Below are 17,677 nucleotides of genomic sequence, written 5' to 3'. Positions count from 1 at the left end.
ACTCTACCAAGTAACATGTGTTGCAAGAAAGGCCAGATACTAGTGCCAGGATCACATTACATGTAATGAAAAGATTAATCCTCTATTAAATATTAGAAATATTCAATACAGGCTCATTTCCAAATCTTCAGCTATGAATTATGCACCGGCTGCATTGTTTTCTTGGAGAAAATATTTAGAAGCGCTCGATGAATAAACTTTGCGATCTGTCCCAACCCTCCCCGCTTGTATCATACAAGATTGTGGACGTAGAATGAATACTAATATTAATTTTACATGTGTCATTTTATAGGACAGAATAAAAGAACCTTATGAGGATATTACCAACCAGATACAAAACCAATGGGACCCTAAAACCAGTGGGGCAGAGTGGTAAGAGTTGGGTCTTCATGTCTGTAAGTCAATGCCATCTGAGTGGCTTCTGCTATTGTTGTTAATGGCATCTACTGTATATGGACATCTCAAGTGCCTTACCCTTGGACCCTAAAACCAGTGGGGCAGAGTGGTAAGAGTTGGGTCTTCATGTCTGGCATTGACTTACAGACATGAAGACCCAACTCTTACCACTCTGCCCCACTGGTTTTAGGGTCCAAGGGTAAGGCACTTGAGATGTCCATATGCAGTAGACTAAGGCTAATGTAAATGGACAAATGCAGCCATATTGTATATTCATCAGCTGACTGGTGACACATCAATGGCTGGAGAGGAAGCTTTTCTTTAAAGTTGGACAAATGAAAGATGTTTCCTAGAGGAACAAACTGCCCTTGAAAGATTAGCGCCATATAGTCCCCCTTTCATTGGTGTCACTCAACATATATTGTCAGTCTGAATGAATGTAACAGACAATATGGACTCAAATGTATATGGTTGTGTGTCTAAAATGAATTGTTCGCCAATCGGTTGTTTGTTCAATGGCTGTTCAATGTATTTCTGCTGTGTATGGTTATCTTTCTTCTTATGTGGTACTCATCTCTATAAGCAAGTGAATCCCCCCTTTCCATGGGCCCCACATTAGCCACAAGGGCTATAACTGTAACAAAAATATCCTAATTGAAACATCTATGTTACCTGGTGATATATTTTGTACTTGATAAATAAACGAAAAGCAACATTAATATCATCTACTATTTGGTTATTAAAATATAAGCAGGACGAGCTTGTCAAACAAGTTAAAGCCTATCGGATGATTTTCCTGAAATGAGTCTAGAAAAATTCTGACATCAACTATAACAAAAGAAACAATTACATTTAATCTGAGTAAGATTTCTCTAATTCACAAAATGAACAAACACAAAGGGCGCGGTGGTGAATAAATACTCACGCCCTCAAGGTTTCCATGACATAACTGGTCCTGATGCTAATATTAATTGCATTATTACCTCACCCTTGTTTTTCTAAATTTGTTCCAAGCGAAGAAAGTCATTAATATTTTCAGATAGTTGTTATCAGTCAACTAATTCTCCAAAGAGTAACAAACAACGCTTTATTGCAACACTCTCAATAATACACCAGTGTCTTCACAGCACTCTCAAGAATACACCAGTGTCTCCCCAACACTCTCAGTAGTACATCAGTGTCTTCACAGTACTCTCAATAATATACCAGTATCTTCCCACCATTCTCAATAATACACCAGCTTCATTCCCAACACTCTCCATAATACACCAGCTTCATTCGCAACACTCTTAGTAATACACCAGCTTCATTCCTAACTCTCTCACTAATACACCAGCTTCATTCCCAACACTCTCAATAATACACCAGCTTCATTCCCAACACTCTCCATAATACACCAGCTTCATTCCCAACACTCTCAATAATTCACCAGCTTCATTCACAATCCTCTCAATAATACACCAATATCTTCCCAACTCTCTCAATAGTACACCAGCTTCATTCGCAACACTCTCAATAATATACCACTTTATTCGAAACCCACTCAATAGTACACCATTTTATTCGCAATACTTTCAATAATATATTAGCTTCATTCACAACATTCTCAATAATACATCAGCTTTGATTAACATATATAGTATTTTCTATATCAGGGTTGCACAATCTGTTAAGGAGCATTTGGTTGTCAAAAAGAAATTTAAATTTCCTTACATAGCGCTAACATATTCCAAAACGCTTTCTAGATCTTGTCATAGCACTCTGTCACAAGACGTCTTACTAAGTATGTCTTTGGAGTGTAGGAGGAAACCCATGCAATCATATGGAGAGCAAACAAATTCTATACAGATGTTGCCCTTGGCTGGATCCAAATCCAAGACTTCAGCGCTGCAAGACAACAGTACTAGCCATTGAGCCACCCGGCTTCCCAAAGTCAGAAGAATCAGCTTATGGATTTTGATGGCACAAACTCTAATCTAATGTCATTGGAGAAAAGACTTGAATATAAAGTGACGATCATTCATAGCAATGAAAAATTAGTGATAACAACAGTAACAGTTTCTCTCACATTCCATATTTTATATCTTAGCTGTAGAACACAATGGGACTTAAAAGACCCCAGCAGTCTCGGTTACAAAGCAGCGTTCTTCACAGAATAAATAGGCCTTGCTGCTTTATGTCAGAATAACAAATGGTCACCAATCTGTCATTACAATGTGATAATGGCATAAAATCCTAGCTGAGAAGCCTCAAGAACCACATGAGGGTTGTGCACACACCAAACAAGGCCACCTGAGGTAACAGCTAGGATGTACTGTTACGGCAGGATTAAGGGATCATTCCTTTTCTTTCTCTTTGGTAACAACCACAGGTATGTAGCACTGTATAATGACATACAATATTGCTTTATACTTACATATGCCAGTAATTATGCCTTGTAATCTTCTACTCTTTACACAAAGGAAAGCGGAGCGTCTACCCAAGTCTATTTCATGACTGTCTATGGTATATAAATGATGTGGTAAGCCCCGGCAATTATTTTTGCATTTTTATTCTACAATGCCGTGATTTTTTAAGGTGAAGTAACCAGGTTTTTAAACAAGGCTGTACAAAGAGACGACCAAGGCCTCATGCACACGGTCAGTATGACCTCTAAGTAATATGGGGACGGCTACGGGACTCTATTGAACCTATGCATGCCAAAGATTTCCTACAGCGTTACGTGGAAGGTTTTTTTTTCTGATGGATTCAATGGATATCAATGAAGCCAACAGAAAAAATAGACTTGTGGTAAACCCTATTACACACCATATTACAGTAGTGTTCTACCATAGTAGCATTATTTTTAAGGGAGAAGAGATCTAAACAGCCATGCTATCTGTTAAAGGAGTATTCCCACCATTGTAACTATTGATTTTCTCCCCTGTCTGAATGGAGTGGTGGTCAGAAAAGCATGCCTCCACTCCATTTATTTCAAAGGGACCACTATAGACAGCTGTCCCCAAAACAGCTATCCCCAATCACAAAAGGGTTTGTCTTTTTTTTGTTCACTAGTCTGAATTGTGCACCCCTTTATTTCCTGGGGAGCCAAACGCCCCTTTCTCATGATCGGTGGGGGTCCCAGCAGTTGGACCCACAACAATCTACAAACTACTACCTATTCTGTGGATATGTTGCTGTGGCAGGAAACCTCCCTTTAATTCTAAATCAGTCTATATTCATATATCGTTGTTGGCTTGAGTATTCCCATAAGTATACCAGCACAGGCCTACATGGACTCAGCTTACAGTAGGTGTCCCTGTGCCATACAGTACAGTATGCGTTAGCGTATCTTTTTTTCGCTGTATAGGAAGTTTCACTCTTTGTGGTGTATATAGGATTTTTTTTTTTTCAATGGTGTGAATGTCTTCCATTCTAGGCTTATACCGTGGCATATAGGTATATATACAAGTATAGGTCAGAAAGTCCTTGTAACACATAACTCCAGTGTATCCAAAATTACATACTAACAGAGCTCATATATGTAGAAACTATGTTGAATAGCTAGGGCAATTTTTCTTCCAGGACAATGGATGGATTGGAACTGGTGCCTGACGTTCTGTTGAGCATGAAACATAGCTATGTATAGATTGGTGAATGCTGCGGCTCTACACAACTAGTTATTTGTCATGTTTCTACGAGCCCTGGGTGACACTACAGTTCTAGGTGACAATACAGTTCCCACAGGGTTTTTCACCCAGCTCTCAGAGAAGAAGGAAAGTACAGCTCATAGACAGCAATGCGTTCTTGATGGTGCCCTTGGGCTAAGAAGAAGACTGTATTGTCAATGAGGACTGTCAAGTGTCTCTTGCTGTAACTTGATCAAGCCAAAATAAAGCAAGAAATCTTGTACATGGAGCAGAGTAGCTTTAAAAGGGCACAAAGCTGAGCAAATCACTTTTATGTTAGAGCCATAAAAGGTAGCTGTGCATGCCGCAGAAATGTCAATAGTGTCCGTGGAACAATATCCCTGCTAGAAGCTGTCAAATATGAAGAAGGCTTAAAGGGACAGAAAACCCAAATCAAATTAGGTTACATAAGAAAATCTATCCTATCTCTTCTAACATAGTCCATAGGAATACACAGATGACTTCCAAACTAGAGATTCTGGCACGTAAAGTAAACCTGTCATGTGATTTCTGCTGCCATATCTGACAGCAGGATATGACAAAGGGGCAGAACCAGAGCGTAGTGATATATAGGTTCATGTGATAGGTGGAGAGGTATTTATAATGGAGAGAGAGAAGCTGAGCTATGTGATATATAGGGTTATATGACAGAGGAGAGAGGCTGAGCTCTGTGATATATAGGGTTATATGATAGAGGGAGAGAGGCTGAGCTCTGTGATATACAGTGATATCTGAGATATACAGAGCTCAGTTTCTCTCCTCTATCATATAACCCTATATATCACAGAGCTCAGCTTCTCTCTCTCCATTATAAAAACCTATATATTACAAAGCTCAGGTTCTCTCTATCATATAAAGCTATATTATAAAGAGCCCAAGTTCTCTTTCTGTTATATAACCCTATATATCACAGAGCTCAGCTTCTCTCCACCTATCATATAAACCTATATATCACAGAGCTCAGCTTCTCTCCACCTATCATATAACACTATATATCACATAGCTCAGCTTCTCTCCACCTATCATATAACCCTATATATCACAGAGCTCATCTTCTCTCCTCTATCATATAACCCTATATATCACAGAGCTCCTCTTCTCTCCTCTATCATATAACCCTATATATCACAGAGCTCAGCTTCTCTCCTCTGTCATATAACCCTATATATCACAGAACTCAACTTCTATCCTCTATCATATAACCCTATATATCACAGAGTTCAGCTTCTCTCCTCTATCATATAACCCTATATATCATAGAGTTCAGCTTCTCTCCTCTATCATATAACCCTATATATCACAGAGCTCAGCTTCTATCCTCTATCATATAACCCTATATATCACAGAGTTCAGCTTCTCTCCTCTATCATATAACCCTACATATCACAGAGCTCAGCTTCTCTCCCTCTATCATATAACCCTATATATCACAGGGCTCAGCTTCTCTCCCTCTATCATATAACCCTATATATCACAGAGCTCAGCTTCTCTCCCTCTATCATATAATCCTATATATCACAGAACTCAGTTTCTCTCCCTCTATCATATCTGACCCTGTTTTTCCATGTTTTATCCCCTAGTAGGAGATGTACAGCACTGTGTAATATGTTATATAATAAATCACATGACTAAGAAAAAGTGCAGGATATGTCAAATCCAGTCAGAGTCTTGGAATGTCACACAAATATCTGTGCAGTGACCCTACACAATAGGACAAAGTCACTTTCCTGCGTTGTCATATACACAATAACCTCCTCTGCTGTGTTGTGTCTATTGAAGGGATTGATAAATATCATTAACACTTGCATTAAATAAGTGATGAAATGTCTTATGCTGACTGATGATTTAGTCACAAGGGACTGAGAGCATTTCTGGGACAAGGCAATTCCTAGACTTTTTTATTTGCTTGTATTCCTGAAGCATGCACACAATTTTATGTTTTGGTCCGTGCCCTATTCATTTTTAACAGATAGCACATGGACCCTTTCATTTCCCCGTACACTCAACCATGATGGTCACAGATTCGTGTGTGGGTCATGAAGACGTCTGATTCTTCATGGTTAGGATCTATACTGTACAGAGTTGTGGTGTAGCATTCAGTCAGTCTGATACACAGTATAGCGTCCTGCACACGATTGTGTGCATATATGGGTTTGTAAAAAAAAAGCCAAAACCTCAGAATGGATAACATATGGATTGCATCCATGTCTTGTCTATGCTTTCTACAGGCAATACATTTCAGTTTTGGCGGTCTATCCTCACCATCACCTGATCATCCTTGTCATGTGTATGGGGCCATATAAATAAAAGGGTCTAAAATGGGTTCACAAATGACCATGATGGTCGGAAGAGGACATACTGTATATCAGACTGAATATGCTACATCCAGCTCCAACTCTGTATAGTATAGATTCTATCCATGAAGGGTCAGACTTCTTCTCAATATCGCTGTTGATTTGTGGTGACATCCACCATGTGTGGACCTGGCCTAAGGCCTTATGTATACAACAGAACTTTGAGAAAGAAGCTGTATAGAGGCAAATGAAGTCCATATAGGTCTGTGGTATGGAATCATTGGGACTTCTTGTGCTGCCATATGGTATTCCATATATAGCACGTATAACAATATAATTCTGTTCTAGTAGTATTCTTCTGATGACGCATATGTTTCCATATGAATCCAACAGAAAAGACTTCATATGTCTTTCAGTAGTAGTCTTCAGGTGCTGTATTAAATCTCTATCTAACTCAGAGGTTGTATGGAGTTGTGGAAGACTTGCTGGTATAAGAAGTGCGGTGCTTGTTATAAGCAGGTGCATTGTCTTATACATAAACTGCCTGTTAAACAGAAACAGTATGCTTTCCAAGAAAAATGACAAGCTTATTTATGAGTCTGGCATGGTGGTGACAAACAGCACGATGACATAGGAGCCATGCAATGATCTGGCTAAACAAGTGGAGGCTAATCTGTAAAATGTGATAGTCTGGACAGAGCGTGAGTCACCACACTACACACACCATCCTTATGTCATCAGTTTTGTGTCCCAGGATTGTCTGTGTTGCCTGCACACTATATGATTCACAGGCTGTGTCTACCTCCATAATACAACATCTGAAGAGTGGAACAGTATAGACCAACAAAACAAAAACTAATAGTCTGGCACCCTATGGGCTTATCTACGAAATGTGTCTAGAGCAAGAAACAGCTGGATGGTGAGTTACAAGAACAATGTCATTGTAGCGGCATGCTTATTCATGTCCAAGGCATTAGAAAGCAGACAGAGAAGTCTGCAGCCATCTGGATCATCCAGAACGCTCTTCAGCCACAAGGATTAACAGTAACAAGGATAAAAATAATAAAATGACATAAGGTACACTGAGTATATAATCTGAACGACACCCTAACATAGCCTTCCTCTATTCACCTGGAGTAGCAGTGTCCCTCACATGCCTGCTGAGATACATGAGAAGTAACTTTAGAAGACTAGACTTTCTTCTGTTCTTCTAAGGTGCTTGTTTAGCTCTATTGATGAGCACTAAACCTAAAGGACTAATATTAAAGACCAGAACTTGTCAGAGGAGCAATATTAGACAGGCCCTATTAATGATATATACATTTCTGGAGGTTAAGGTGTTCATATACATTATATTACTATTAACTGAACCCCAATGCGTATGTGTATATCAGGTTATAGAGGATGTTGGAGGATAAAAGGGCAAATTCAACGTACCCAAACCTTTTTTTCTCCAATATCATCTCTTGTTCTTAGGTGAGAAGAGCTGCGGCTATTGTAGTAGGTTACTCCCCTCGACCAATTCAGAAAACATGCATGCTTGACCAAACCAAGTGTGTGTATGGGGGCAACGAGAGGAATAGCTACAGTATTTAAGGTTTATGGCCACTTTTTGACACTGTTCACATATGAGCCTCTGTAAGGGGTTCCATCACTTTGGAAGGCTAGAAAAATGCATTAAAATAACAAAACTCAACTTGAAAGTAGGTTTTGCATATCTCTTGGTAGAGGTCTAGTAAAGAGGCCATCTTGTCAGACACAATCCTACACTGATTGTCAATTACCTCTAGAGAAAGCGATCAGTCTTTTCTAAAGTATAGGGATCCCTAGACTACATAAGGATCTGGGACCTACTGAGAGTAATGCAACTAAGAGGTCAATGATCAGATAGATCATAGCCTTCATATTACAACATCTTGCTACATAACAGGTCTAAATGTAGATGCATCCATGCAACTATAATGTATTTGGGTTTATTACATCATGCAATATGTGAAACCCAAAGAAGTAACTACAAGAAAGTGTGAAACCTACTTTGTGAAAAGCAGAAGAACATATCTGAGGTTAAGGAAAAAAATAATTGACCATCATTGCCCAAACCAGCTGGCATGGGCAGTGTATTATTAAGTGCATTACTCATACTATCTGATGGTCTGGAAGCAGTAGTTGGATATTAGTCAATATTGGTTTTAGATCCAGGGATTTATTATGATTTTCATATTAGAATTGGAAAGTAATAAACCCCCTAATATTAGGTTTATTGGCATCTGCCTAATGGGGTTGTTTCTACTTACTCTGGATCAACACATTAGCTCAATATGTTGAATCTGATAAACTTTATAACCTATGTACTAAATTACCACAGCTCCTCCACATCATGTACGGACACCTTCAAAGAGACTTTATTTCGACCACATCTGAAATCCATTTCCTAGCCCCTTCTCTTTCGAGATGTTTATAATTCCATTAAGATAAGTCTGGACTAGTGTTTGATACTAAGCTCAATAAATGATATTTTATGGCTGAATATACAACCTGTAACTTCACAGATGTTAAGAGACTATGGGGGCAATTATTAAGACATTTACATCTGTTTTCTGGCATACGTAATTGTAAATGTGTCAGGCGTAATGGCCAAACCACCTCTGCCAAGGCCATCACCTTTCAAAATTTTGTACGAAAACAGACATATATAAAAATTTCTGACTTTTTTTTGTTACACTAGAAACTGGTATAGGAGGAATTAATAGATTTCCCTGTACAACTCCCTGGATTTTCTCAAAGACTGCATGAATCTGAGAGCATGCTGCAAAATTCTATCTAATCTCTATCATGGATTTTTTAATGTTTCCATTGCAATGCAAATTTGGAAATGTATGCATCTAAATCAGCAGTAATATCTGGAACTAAGAAATGTGGATTTTATATTACATTCACAGCAGAAATATTGTCAAGTGTCTGGAAACTGGGAGCTCAACAATACCCAGAACACATCCGTATTTCCAAAGAAAATGGGGGTACATGTACAGGTCCTCTTCTCCATAGATTTCTATAAGGCCCATTTATTTCAGGGGAGGCCTCTCGTGATCTCTGCCCCATTAACATGTAGGGCCTGGTTTATGAGCTCGTTCCAGCAGTTGAGATCCTTACTGTAATGGAATAAGATGGTGGAGTTCCCTACTCTGCCCTGCAAACTTTCAGCAGACTGCACTCATTTTTGCTGTCTGACAATGGACTACAGAATACAGGCTTTATAATTGCAAATTCCTACAGTCCTGGATCTTAATACTTAAGTAATCACCACTGTGACAGCATCAAATTAAGGCACTGCCACTTGCTCCTCAAGGATGATCTGAGATGAATGAACCTACATCTTACAATTCATTCTTCAATCCTCCTGTTTCTTTAAGAAATGCAGAAATTCTGCACATTAATCATTCTCCTTCTGTACAAAGACTGTATCCCTGAAAGTCACAGACCAGGTATAAGCCCCCGTTTAGTATGCCGCCTCAGCACATGCTGGTCTCCTTCCAAAATCCAACCCTTCAAGTCTTCTCTCCAAGTTTCTGTAAACACATCATTAGAAGGCCGTCTCTTTCATTTTCCTTCCCAGCGTTCCTTAAAAATACATTCCTTCTGCCAGGAAACTTTGCAGGATTTTTGTCTGCGAATCCCAATTTCAAAGAAATGTTCACAGCCACAGCGTGAACCTGAGCTGCCCTGGACTGTTCTGCTTTACCTAAGTGAACCAGGCAGTGTGCATCTGACCACTTATTAACCAGCAATGGGGAAGGAATAGGGCACCAGAGTCTGTGCCAGTCTTATCACACCTACACCTAAGAAAACCAGGCAGTGTACATCTGACCACTTATTCACCAGTAACGTGGGCAAAGCTAGTCACCAGAATATGTGCCAGTCTTATCACACCTACGCCTAAGTGAACCAGGCAGTGTACATCTGACCACTTATTAACCAGCAATGGGGGCAAAGCCGGCCACCGGAATCTGTGCCAGTCTTATCACACCTACGCGAACCAGGCAGTGTCCATCTGACCACTTATTAACCAGCAATGGGGGAGGAATAGAGCACCAGAGTCTGTGCCAGTCTTATCACATCTTCACCTAAGTGAACCAGGCAGTGTACATCTGACCATTAACAAGTAAAAGTAGAAGATCCGGGTACCAAATACCATGCCAGTCTAATCACACCTATACCTAAGAAAAACAGCCAGTGTAATTCTGACCATTTGCCGTGCACCATATACTGTGTCATACTTATCACATCCACACCAATATAGATTCCTTACTGTGTGGATTGGAAATGTCAGTCTTTGTGAATGTCTACTACCGGCTACATCTCACATTTCTAAGCCCGTGGCATGCTCACTACATTTCCAGCTGTCACAATGTATCATGACCATTGTCAGAGGCAGCACAAGTTGTCAGTGTTATACAGAACCTATGTACAAGACATATATAATGGCTGATATTTACATGATATCATAGAGTTACAACTTAATATTTTAGATTCTAGAGTTCATTAGTAACCAGATATAAGGATGGATTGTCATTTTTGGGCAGGTGTGAAACTTAGAGTAGATATGAATTGGACTGAAACAATCGGATCACACTGGTAACTGATGGTATCTTGGTGGCTCCACCATCAGCGGTTATCTCTGAGGATAACATGGTTTATATGGTTGTATTATAAGCAGCGCCTCTTAAGGAAGAAAAAAGTATTACAGGATGCCAATCCATTTTCTATATATATATATATATATATATATATATATATATGCGCACACACTTTACATACACTTTATGTACACAATATATACAGTACATCAGTCATTAGACTATACTATATATACACTTAGCATTAGTATAAAGTATGTACACTATATACACATAGTACTAGAGAGAGATGAGTAGAAGAAGTCCAGGCGGTGTGAGGAGTGTGGCCAGGAGATGCCCTTACCTCAGCTATGTCCAGCAGAGCTCCTCCAGCAGGTAAGTACAGAGCCGCTCAGTCACTGAGGAGCTGGAGAAGCAACTTCATGACTCAGTGATTCTTCAGAAAGGAGCCCTGTGTCCAGCTGCACTTTCACAATAAGAGTCCTCCTCCCCCTGAGCGGGATTCCTGCCTGTGTGTAACAAGAAGGCGTAGCTGTAGAGCTGTCTGAGGGCAGCTCCATTACATGGCCGGCCGGCTCACAGGACTGCTGCTGCTTTCTATACAACACTGCTGCATGTGGCGGTCCTGGAAGAGGACGACTGCCATTGTCTGCCAGTCTAGGAGGCAATGAGGGGTTGCCTGAATAAATCTGTCTAGATCTTCTTCTAACTATACTGTAGACTCTCCTCTACATTCCTGATTCCGCCGCTTCTGCTGTAAAAAGTAACAATTCCAGTTATTTCTTAGGTATCTGGCGTGTGAAAACTGGGTGACAACCAATATACTCCCGTTATAGTTCACACGGAGGCGCCCCAAAAGCCAACAGAGCAAAGAAATAGTGGAAAATGTCTTGGCAGTGTTCACATCTGCATTAGGTACTTTGTCACAGGTTGATACAGGACTGGATGTAATGAAGATGATGGCAGGGCTACATTCACATCTGCTTTGTTGTCTCCATTCTTCTGGTCCTGTGACGTACCAAAAGAATGGAGAAGTGGTCCATCTGATGATGGACAGCAGCGGATCTCAAGCAAGCCCATTGACTATAATTTATATAATATATATTTTTTCACAGACATCACCGGTTGAAAATAGTTGGGCTTTCAGGACTTTTTGCCAGACTCTGCGCCAGAGGCTATACACAGAGACGCCAAAGCCTACATATGTAGCCTAACCACACCAGAACTCAAAGGACACCATTACAATTCACCGTCGTCCATCATCAACCAGTAATATCCATTGTATGACAAATCTGACAACACTTTAATACAAGTGTAAACATAGCCATATGTTGAATAGGAAACCTGGTTTGTTTTGCAGTGGCACCACAGGAATGTGTAGCTACTGTACAGTAGGTACATTCACTGAGGCTAAGAAATAACAAATATAACTAGCCTACTTTTCCATTTACAGTCTAGTTCACCTAAATTCTTGGATAAAAAAGTTCCGCAAGCACAACATTTTTGTTCAGCAAAGTCCGGTTAGGTAAAAGAAGACACCCAATGGACCCCATTATAGCCAGTGGGCAGTGTTATCCATCATTAGACAGATCTGTTTTATGGCTTAATTGATGAAGATGCATCATAAGAATAAACCCTAAATTAAATGAAAATATTAGCACAAATAATCTGAATATAGACATTTTAAGGTCCAAAAGGCAAGAAATTCTGACATATTATATAAGTTTGAACACTTGGGATACTATTTAAGAGGGACACTTGGTATATATACGCCCAGCCTCACCTATATAACATCAAATCTGACAACAACCTGAATCCAATACAGTTTCTCCAGCCCCATCGTCTTACAATGTAATATTGTGGGTCAGATTTTTAGTACTCCGGTTTCCCCTCACAATCCAAAGATATACTGATAGGAAATGTAGATTGTGAGCCCAGTGATTGACAACATCTGTAAAGAGCTGCGAAATAGGTTGGTGCTATTGAAGTAAGGTAAATAAAAAATATTATAAAATTCACTGCAAAAATAAGTAGCATGCATGATGCATGGAAAAGCCAAGGATTAACCCATTGAAGGACAATAGAGATAATCCTCACCCACATCTCCTGCATAACCAGCAGCAAACAAGTCCAGAAAGTTGTCATATGTCAGAGCTGGACACAACTGATGACAATGTGACTGTCCATACTCTCCAATGGGGACGGTGCTGAATTTGTCAAAATTACAGAAAAATGCTGAAATCAATATTTTTTCACACACAGGAAACTATGCCAGATCTCTAGACACTCATAAACTAACCCTAAGGTCATTTTCGCACAGCCAATATTTGAGTAGTACTTTGCATCAATATTTGCTTGTCAAAACCAAAAGCAGAACCAACATAGAGACAAAGTATAATGGAAAAATGTGTACATCTTGTGTGTTTCAGATCCAATCCTGGTTTTAGCTGACAAACACTGGAGGGAATTTCCTACTCCGGCCTTAATGAAGACCTTGAATGGCTGAAGGTACAACTACAATACTAAGAGTCATTTCTAGTTAGGAACTCATGACAGTTGTGGCGTATGCTTGGCTCAAGAAAGGGCCCTGCACCAAAAATGCACCACATTATCACCCATCAAGAAAAAATAGAGAAGATGGAGAAAATAAATTCCACCCAATGATACAAAAAACTGACCTTGTGTGACTGGTCTACGACTGTGCTGCAACCTGTAATGGATGTCAACACAGTGTAAATATATGGGTTGTACAGGCGCAGCTGGTGATGTCACTCAACTGTATTTACAGGTGATTTTATAGGGGATTTTAAGCTGAGATATGGTTTATAATGGAGTACTAGTATAGGGTGAACTATGGCATTCAATAGCTATTCTCTACTAGAACGTCACTAACAGGATGATATCAGTCATAGGAGCACTCCACATACACAGCAGGGGGGCCCAGGGAATTTCCACATGTTAGTCCTCCTGACTACAGCAAAATATAGACAACCAGAGCTCTGCCTGTTAATACCAGGACAATCTCACAGCTAAAGGAAGCAACATAAGATAATATTAGGGAATGGCCATTCATGTAATATAGAACCACATCTCAATTATGTGAAAATGGCAGGAACAGTCACTTATACAATCTGCAGAAATGAAGAAATAGATTTTTTTTTTTTGGTTTTAAGAAGACTCAAGAGCTGGAATCCTTTTGATATATGATGCTCCTACAAGGTTACTCCAGTGAAAGTTAAGAACGCCAGCTGTACAGTATTCTTGGCAACACTGATAGAAGGAGATCTACTGACAGACAAGACTGTCCCCAAAATGCTTTAAAGTGGACCTCAATTCTGCTCTCTATTCTGACATATGGATATGATAAGAGCAGGGCTCTCACTATCTCTCCAAGGTATCCTGCCAGGAGTTACTCTGATTGTTAATCACAAATCCTGTTCCAAATTATATAAACCTATATATTACGGAGCTCATCCTGTCTCCCTCTATCATATAACCCTATATATCACAGAGCTCAGCTTCTCTCCTCTATCATATAACCCTACATATCACAGAGCTCAGCTTTTCTCCTCTATCATATAACCCTATATATCACAGAGCTCAGCCTCTCTCCTCTGTCATATAACCCTATATATCACAGTGCTCAGCTTCTCTCCTCTATCATATAACCCTATATATCACAGATCTCAGCTTCTCTCCTCTATCATATAACCCTATATATCACAGTGCTCAGCTTCTCTCCTCTATCATATAACCCTATATATCACAGAGCTCAGGCTCTCTCCCTCTATCCTATAACCCTATATATCACAGAGCTCAGCTTCTCTCCTCTATCATATAACCCTATATATCACAGAGCTCAGGTTCTCTGCTTCTAGCATATAACCCTATATACCACAGCGCTCAGCTGCTCTCCTCTATCATATAACCCTATATATCACAGAGCTCAGCCTCTCTCCTCTATCATATAACCCTATATATCACAGAGCTCAGCTTCTCTCCTCTATCATATAACCCTATATATCACAAAGCTCAGCTTCTCTCCTCTATCATATAACCCTATATATCACAGAGCTCAGCTTCTCTCCTCTATCATATAACCCTATATATCACAGAGCTCAGCTTCTCTCCTCTATCATATAACCCTATATATCACAGAGCTCAGCTTCTCTCCTCTATCATATAACCCTACATATCACAGAGCTCGGCTTTTCTCCTCTATCATATAACCCTATATATCACAGTGCTCAGCCTCTCTCCTCTAGCATATAACCCTATAGATCACAGAGCTCAGCTTCTCTCCTCTATCATATAACCCTATATATCACAGAGCTCAGCTTCTCTGCTTCTAGCATATAACCCTATATACCACAGCGCTCAGCTTCTCTCCTCTATCATATAACCCTATATATCACAGAGCTCAGCCTCTCTCCTCTATCATATAACCCTATATATCACAGAGCTCAGCTTCTCTCCTCTATCATATAACCCTATATATCACAGAGCTCAGCTTCTCTCCTCTATCATATAACCCTATATATCACAGAGCTCAGGTTCTCTGCTTCTAGCATATAACCCTATATACCACAGCGCTCAGCTGCTCTCCTCTATCATATAACCCTATATATCACAGAGCTCAGCCTCTCTCCTCTATCATATAACCCTATATATCACAGAGCTCAGCTTCTCTCCTCTATCATATAACCCTATATATCACAGAGCTCAGCTTCTCTCCTCTATCATATAACCCTATATATCACAGAGCTCAGCTTCTCTCCTCTATCATATAACCCTATATATCACAGAGCTCAGCTTCTCTCCTCTATCATATAACCCTACATATCACAGAGCTCAGCTTCTCTTCTCTATCATATAACCCTATATATCACAGAGCTCGGCTTTTCTCCTCTATCATATCCTATTAATATTATAAATGTGAAAGTTTGTGAGTTTGTGGGTTTGTGTGTTTGGATGTTTGCATGTTCGGATGTTTGTTCCTCAATCACGGAAAAACCGCTCCACCGATTTGGCTGAAATTTTCCACAAACATAGTCATTACACTCGATTAAACAATAGGCTACTTTTCATCACGATAGCGCACATACGTTTGTGCCAGGACCCCCACAAAACCCAAACTCACACCACCATCTCTGCAATCTCACACACTTTGGACCATAGCAAGCCACAAAATTCATATTGCCCTCTACAGCCAAGCCCCTAACCCCACATAATCACATATACATATACTTTACCACTTTGCCCCTCACCTTAACGATTCTCCAGGAGGCGCTCTTTAACGCTCCGAAGCAGCCATGTTTGCCGACCCCCACCACTCTGACAATCCGCGACACTGCCCACCCATGTCAATACCCCTAGGCGGTCTAATAAATGCAAAAAAAAAGTTTAAAAAAGTAAAAAAAATATAAAAACACTAAATAAAAAGGATAAAAAATTCAAATCACCCCCCTTTCCCTAGAACACATATAAAAGTAGTTAAAAACTGTGAAACACATACATGTTAGGTATCCGCGCGTCCTAAATCGCCCGCTCTACAAAATTATACAAATGTTTTTCCTGTTCGGTAAACGCCGTAGTGGGAAAAATGGTCAAAAGTGCCAGACCGCCATTTTTTAACTGTTTTGATTCTGCTAAAAATTTGAATAAAAAGTGATCAAAGCAATAACATTTCCCGAAAATGGTAGAACTACAAAGTACACCCGGTCCCTCAAAAAAAGACGCCCTATACATCCCCGTACACGCATGTATAAAAAAGTTACGGCTGTCGGAATATGGCGACTTTTCAAAAAATAATTTTTTAACACAGTTTCGGATTTTTTTTAAGGGGTCAAAATGTAAATAAAACCATATAAATTTGGTATCCCCGGAATCGTACCGAAACACAGAATACAGGGGACATGTCATTTTGGTTGCACAGTGAACGCCGTAAAACCAAAGCCCGTAAGAAAGTCGCAGAAATGCATTTTTTCTTCAAATCCACCCCATTCTGAATTTTTTCCCTGCTTCCCAGTACATTACATAGAATAAATAATGGTGGCATCATGAAGAAAAATTTGTCCCAGGAAAAATTAAGACCTCATATGGCTCTGGGAGCGGAGAAATAAAAAAGTTATGGGGTTTAGAAGGAGGGGAGTCAAAAACGAAAATCAAAAAATGCCATCGGCGGGAAAAGGGTAAATACTTCTGTCCCAAAGTCACTATGTAAAGTTTCTCACAACACCGTATAGCAGCTCAAATACAAATTAACTTCAACACAAAAGTCTTACGTATTCTCTGAATTACAGAAAAAACAAGATACAAAGTTACATTTCATATCCCATACCATATACACACTACGAAAACCTTACCCACACCTGTATATACCCACTTCTACAATCACCGCAGACGAAGTCGCGGGTACCAGCTAGTAACCCTATATATCACAGTGCTCAGCCTCTCTCCTCTAGCATATAACCCTATATATCACAGAGCTCATCTTCTCTCCTCTAGCATATAACCCTATATATCACAGAGCTCAGGTTCTCTGCTTCTAGCATATAACCCTATATACCACAGCGCTCAGCTTCTCTCCTCTATCATATAACCCTATATATCACAGAGCTCAGCCTCTCTCCTCTATCATATAACCCTATATATCACAGAGCTCAGCTTCTCTCCTCTATCATAT

At 39.8% G+C, this 17,677-nt stretch overlaps 1 protein-coding gene across 2 annotated transcripts in view; it reads right to left on the bottom strand.

The window, feature by feature from the left end:
- The window catches only part of PALLD (palladin, cytoskeletal associated protein), a 247,199-nt gene that overhangs the window by 63,428 nt on the left and 166,094 nt on the right, over positions 1 to 17,677 (bottom strand). Inside the window, exon 1 of one of the 2 annotated variants that reach the window (XM_075258151.1) lies at positions 11,336 to 11,440. The exons of the other annotated variant lie outside the window; for it this stretch is intronic. The gene's annotated coding sequence lies outside the window, so the exon portion shown is untranslated. Of the gene's footprint in view, positions 1 to 11,335; positions 11,441 to 17,677 lie in introns of those variants that run through there. 2 annotated transcript variants of the gene reach the window in all.

Source organism: Leptodactylus fuscus, chromosome 1 (genome assembly GCF_031893055.1).
Source record: "Leptodactylus fuscus isolate aLepFus1 chromosome 1, aLepFus1.hap2, whole genome shotgun sequence".
NCBI classification, from domain to species: domain Eukaryota; kingdom Metazoa; phylum Chordata; class Amphibia; order Anura; family Leptodactylidae; genus Leptodactylus; species Leptodactylus fuscus.
This window is presented reverse-complemented; position numbering and strand designations above follow the sequence as displayed.